This window comes from Nannospalax galili, unplaced genomic scaffold, assembly GCF_000622305.1.
Source record: "Nannospalax galili isolate Female #2095 unplaced genomic scaffold, S.galili_v1.0 scaffold120, whole genome shotgun sequence".
NCBI lineage: Eukaryota > Metazoa > Chordata > Mammalia > Rodentia > Spalacidae > Nannospalax > Nannospalax galili.
This window is the reverse complement of record NW_008350324.1, coordinates 6,282,319-6,288,997: the sequence shown is the minus strand read 5'-3', so window position 1 is coordinate 6,288,997 and position 6,679 is coordinate 6,282,319. Positions and strand designations below refer to the sequence as shown.

Here is a 6,679-nt window from a genome sequence, read left to right as displayed (position 1 = left end):
TTCATATGGAAACACACAAAAAACATGACAGCCAAACTAATCCTGACCAATAAAAGAACTGCTAAAGGCATTGTCATCTCTGATAGCAAATTGTACTGCAGAGCTATAGTAATAAAGACAGCACAGTGCTGGCTTAAAAACAGACACATTGATCAGTGGATAAGAATTGAGGACCCAGATTTAAATCCACACACTTACAGCCACCTGATTTTTGGCAAAGGAACTACAAATAGACACTGGCAAAAAAGGCAGCATGTTCAACAAATGGTGCTTGCCAAACTGGATAGTGGCATGTATAAGAGTGAAACTAGATCTCTGTCTCTTACCACGCACAAAACTCAACTCCAAATGAATAAAGGACTACAACATAAGACCTGATAACCTAACTCAGATAGAGGATAAAGTAGGGAACTTAATAGGCACAAGACAAGACATTCTGAACAGGATTCCCATCCCTATTCATTAAGCATTAAGTCCACAAATTGACAAATGGAACCTCATGAAACTAAAAAGTTTCTATACAGCAAAAGACAGCATCAATCGAGTAAAAAAGTAATCTACAGAATGCAGAAAATCGTAAACAACCATACCTCTGACAGAGGGTCAGTGTCTAGAATATACAAAGAACTCAAAAAACTAAACATCAAAAAACACAAACAACCCGATTGAAAACTAGGGCATGGAGATGAACAGACAGTTCTCTAAAGATGAAACACAAATGACTGAAAAATATTTTTTAAAATACTTAACACTTTTAGTTATCAGGGAAATGCAGATTAAAACCACTTTGAGATTTTATCTTATCCATCTTAGAATGGCTAAGGCACAAAAATCTAAAAAACAACAGATGCTGGCAATGACGTGGAGAAAGGGGAATTCTTATCCACTGCTGGTGGGTGGGAGTGCAAATTGGTGCAGCCACCATAGAAATCAGTGTGAAGATTCCTCACAAAGCTAAAAATTGGTCTACCATTTGATCCAGTCATACCTCTATACCTACTACAGAAATACCTGCTCCTCCCTAGTCACCGCCTTTCATAATAGCCAGAAATTGGAAACAACCTAGATGTCCATCATCTAATGAATGGATAATGAAGGTGTGGTACATATCCAAGATGGAATCTTATTTAGCTCATTAAAAATGAAATAATAGTTGATTTTCTTTAAGAAAGTGATCCTAGATAGACTGAACAGGTGCCAGTGGATGAACTCAGCTGGGTACACAACTTGACCTTGTAAGACAAAAAGCATGTGAGACAGAATTCATGAAATCCTGTGGGCAGGTGATGGAGGTGAGGATAGGGGCGGTCTAAATGTGATTAAAATGTTGTATAAAATCCACAAAAATTCAATAAAAATGTACATTAAAATTAAAATTAAATTATGAAAGTCACAGTAAATGACAGTAAAATCATTTTTAAAAAGTAAAAGTCAAGGTAAATGAAAGGATACTGAAAACAAGCATAATGAGTGAGATAACCCAGACTCAGAAAGTCACATGTTGCATGCTCTCCCTCATAGATTGATGCTAGTTTTAAAATCATAGATATGCATGTTTCAATTTAAAATTCCAGAGAGGTCAAGAAACTCATAGACAGTCATGGGTGTGGTTGAGGAGACTTCCTGGGAGGGGAGGTAGAATTCGATGATATAAAAGGAACATTAGAGTTGGAAGGGTTAAAGGGGGTGGGGAATGGGAGGTTAGGGCAGTGGAGTGGAGGGAGTATGGGGAGGAATAACTAACACTAAAGGCCTTTAGAAAAGGCCATATGGAAACCTATCACTGTTGAAACTACTTGAAATATACATACACATTATAAAAAGAGATTAAAAGGCCTGCTCTCCCTCACCCAGTAGTAATCAGTCTCCAATAGTTCCCAGACTAGGGCCAACCCACCACCCATTTCCCTCACACCACTATGGGCCCTTGTCTGAGTTGGCATGGGTCCTGCGCTTGGTGCCACCATTGCCACAAGCTCACATGTGCAAGCTTCCAGTGGCCTGAAAGCCTCTGCTTCCCTGTGTTCATGGACCGATCCTGGCTCTTAAAATCTTTCTGCCCCCTCTTCTGCAATGGTCCCTCCAGAAGATGAATTTTCACCAAAGGACATCTTGGTACAAATGCTTGACTGGATAGGACTTAACATATATGGCAGAATACATAAGGTTTGGTGGAGGGTGAGGGGCGTGAATGGGGGAGTGGGGTCTTAATCTTGGATTAAGAACTGTTGTATGAAATGTATAGTGATACTATAGTGATACTTCAAGCAGTACTCCTTTTTTTAAAAAATGTGGAATACTTCATGAATTTGCATGTCATCCTTGCGGAGGGGCCGTTCTCTATCATTCCCAGGTTAGTACATATGCTGCTGAAGCAAGCACTCCAGAAGTACTCTTTTCATTCAGGATTTCTTTGGTTTTATGTACTTACATATAAATTTTAATATTGTTTTTTCTATGTCCGTGAGGAATGGCCCTGGAATTTTTATTTTGATTTCATGGAATCTGTAGATCACTTTACATAGGATAGGCATTTTCACACTGTTAATTCTTCTGATCCATACACATGAGATGTCATTCCAGCTTCCAGTACCTTCCTCAATTTATTTCTTCAATGTCTTCAAGTTTCCATTATTATGGTCTTTCATGGCCTTGGTTAGGTTTTTAATGGTATCACTAATTTTCAGTATGTTGATCATTGTTATATAGGAAGGATATTGATTTTTGTGTTTTGACTTGGTATCCTGTAACTTTGGTCAGTGTTTATCAGTTCTGAGAGATTTTTGGTGAAATCCTTAGTGTCTCTTATGCATAGAATCATATTATCTGCAAATAAGAACACTTCACCTTATTATTTTCCTATTTGTATCTCTCTTTTCTTTTCTTGTATTATTGCTGTAGCCAAGACTTCAAGTTATATGTTGAATAGCAATGGGGAGAGTAAACACCACTGTCTTGTTCCTTCATACTGGGAATTTTTTGAATTTTTCTCCATTTAGCACAATATTGGCTATAGACTTGTTCTATACAACTTAAACTATGTCTGTTGTTTAAACACTATTAACTTTTACGTTTTTTCTATAGATTCTATTGCTGTTGAAAGCTAGCTTTATCCAATTGTGGTTTGATAGAAGGCTGGATGACTTGCATGATTTGTTTTGTGTCCTAATCTGTGACCTGTTTTGAGAAATTTTCATGGACTGTGGGTAAATGTGAATTCCTTAGCATTTGGGTTCAATGTTCTGTAGATGTCTGTTTGATTCAGGATGCCATTTAATTACAATGTTTCTCAATTTTTGTCCACATGGCCTGTCTATTGATGAGAGTGGAGCACTACAGTCAACCATTACTACTGTCCTGGGATTAATCTGTATCTTTACATCTAGTAGTATTTGTATGTATGAAATTGAGTGCAGCTGTTCTTTTGTGCATATGTTTAGAAACAAAGTTAAGTGACCTTCTTTATCTCTGCTGACTAATATTTTTAATCAAATATTAGAATAATTGTTTCCACTTGTTTCCTAATTCCATTGGCTCGAAATACTTTTTTCCAACCATTTACCTTAAGTTATTATTCATCTTTGATAATGAGGTGTGTTTCTTGGAGGCAGAAAAAAGATGATTCTTGTTTTCTAATCCAATCTCAAGTCTATATCTTTTTTTTTACTTTTAAAAAATATGAAGCATTTCATTATACCTTTAACATATTCAGTAACACATTCCAGAGCAAGAATACATCTCTTTAAAAGGTGGATTTAATTTTTAGGTTCATAGTTGAATTAATACAGTCATACAATATTGAACTCAGTATAAACCATGTAAGACATAAAATTGAATGAGTTGTTACCCTTTAAAGAAGATCTCCATTTCATTTTAAGATACACTGTTTCCTACATTTTTAATGCTACTAATACTTACATGTTTGCACATGTGTCTTTAATCTCTCTGTATCTGATTATTACTAGTCACAGTCAGTTACACTCAGATCCTTAGTACCTGAGTATGGATATAAAGTCATCAGGTAGATTTCACTGGTAATGTTTATCATCTTTACTATTCGTCCTACATTTTTAATATTTTAAAATTTTTTTTAGAAGAAGCGTATCATTACAGCTTTACTATGCTCAATAACAGTTTCCAGAGCAAAGATACAGCGCTTTCAAAAGTGGCTATAAAATTTTTAGGTTTGCTGTTGAATTAATACAGTGATACATTATTGAACTCAGTATAAGTAAGCTCTGTAAGACATAAAATTGAGTTTTTAACCCTTAAAAAGATCTCCATTTCATGTATCTTTTTTTTTAAAGACTTATTTTGTTTTATGAGTGTTTTACCTGAATGTGCACCACATTGGTGTAGTACCCACAGAGGTCAGAAGCGGACATTAAATCCCCTGGAAATAGAGTTACAAACAGTTGTGAGCTGTCATGTGGGTGCTGTGAACTGAACCCAAGTCCTCTTCAAGAGCAGCAAGTGCTCTTAATCACTGAGCCATCTCTCTAGCCCCTGATCTGTGTCCTTTTTTTTTTTTGGTCTTTTTGAGACAGGGTCTCCCCATAGCTCCAGATGGCCTGTAACTCACTATGTAGACCAGACTGGCCTTGAACTGACAGAGATCCACCTGCCTCTGCCTCTCAAGTGCTGGGAATAAAGGCGTGTGTCACCACGCCCAGCCGACTTATGTCTTTTTATTGGGAAATTCACTATGCCTTAGTGGATATAAATTCCTTTAGTGTTTGTTATGGAAATCTTTTCTATTTCAATTATAATAGTGTTGTTAGGTATAATATTCTTGGTTTGCAGTTACGATCTTCCAGAACTTGGAGTACATCTCTCCAAGGCCTCTTGCTTTAAAGGTTTCCAAAGAATAATCAGTTGTGACTCTAATGGGCCTGATTTTATATATAACTTTGCCTTTTTCTCTTGCAACTTTTAATATCCTTTAAAGAAAGGATATTCTATGCTTTTACCGTTTTAACTATACTATGTCATGGGGCGTTTCTTTTCTGGTCCTGTGTGTTTAGTGTTCTGAAGGCCTCTTGTACTTAAATGAGTAGCTGTTTATGTAGATATTGAAGCTTTTCTATGATTTTAAAGAAAACAGTTTCTGTGAATTTGGTATGGTATTCTTCTCCTTCTATGCCCATCGCTAATATGCTTGGTCATTTCATAGTGTCCCCAAACTCTCCCACTTCAAGGATTTTTCTAAACTTATTGTTAAACTCTCATTGAGTGATCCCACTCCTCTGCCTTGTCTGCCAGCCCCTGAGCCTGTTTCCCACTCCATAGACTCTATTGGTGAGGCTTTCCACTGAGATTTTTATTTGACTTATTGAGATTTTCATTTCCAACATCATTTCAGTTTGGCTTTTCCTCAGCAATTCTCTTTCTTGAATTATATTTCCATCTTTTTAATTGACTTCCTTATTTCATTCAACTCTTTGCTTTAGTTCACATTGAGTACATTCATGTCATCTTTGAGTTGTTTGAATATATGTAAATTCATTCTTCTGTATCCATTGTCTGGAAGCTCTTCTTAAGTCTCTTTCATTGAGGGCCATTACAATATGATTGGTAATATTTGGAGGACAAACGTTGCCTGGGTTTTTGTGTTATATTTGTTTCTGTACTAAGACTTACACATCTGTAATTAGTTTGCTGATTGGGCTTTTTCTTTCTTTCTTCTTTTTAAATTTTAATCACCTTTCTTCTTTCAGTGGAGGTAAAGTTTAATGTTCAGGGGAGGACTTAATCGTAGTGGAACTGAGGAGTCATTTTCCTATCCCTCCATCCCTATCCTTCCCCCAGAAAGTCTGCCATAACCGTCACTATCCAAGTGTCAACATACTTACTCTCTTTCTCACTTCTGCCACCATCAGGTGGGGCACTCCATTCCTTGGCACCTACTCTGGGTCCGCTCCAGCCTCCTTCCTGCTTTCACAGCCTCTGTCCCATGCTGTGGGGCTCTGCACGCCTGGGCACCCTCCGCCCATCAGCCTCCATCACATGTTGTGGGGCTCTGCATGCCTGGTCACCCTCCCCCCATCAGCACTCTCTTTCTCACTTCTGCCACCATCAGGTGGGGCACTCCATTCCTTGGCACCTACTCTGGGTCCGCTCCAGCCTCCTTCCTGCTTTCACAGCCTCTGTCCCATGCTGTGGGGCTCTGCACGCCTGGGCACCCTCCGCCCATCAGCCTCCATCACATGTTGTGGGGCTCTGCATGCCTGGTCACCCTCCCCCCATCAGCTCCCTCCTCTAGCTAGTTTCCACAATTTTCACTGCTTGTGGTTGTGACTCTGAACACCTGGAAACTTTACTTTCAGTTGGTTTCTGCAGCCCCCACTGCCAGTCACTGGTCTCTGCTTTCCTGGTGCTCTACCCTTAGCTATCTCCATCTCTCAGCTCACACCCATAGTTTCTGCTTTAGGTTCAGTTGTTTGGGAGGAAGGTTCATGAGTATGAGTACACGTGAGTGTGCACTTGGGTGTCATCCTCATGAATATCATCTACTTCCTTAAAAATGGAGTCGCTCATTGACCTGGAGAGCACCAATTATGTTAGAGTAGCTAGGTATCAAGTCCCACAGATTCTCTGTTCTCCATCTCCCCAAGGCTGGGATTTCAAGTATATACCACCATGCCCAGTTTTTCACACATATTCTGAGACTCAAACTCAG

At 38.6% G+C, this 6,679-nt stretch overlaps 1 pseudogene; it reads right to left on the bottom strand.

Moving 5' to 3' along the window:
* Positions 1 to 2,285: 2,285 nt before the first annotated feature.
* On the bottom strand, positions 2,286 to 2,382 carry LOC115072786 (annotated as a pseudogene).
* Positions 2,383 to 6,679: the final 4,297 nt, after the last annotated feature.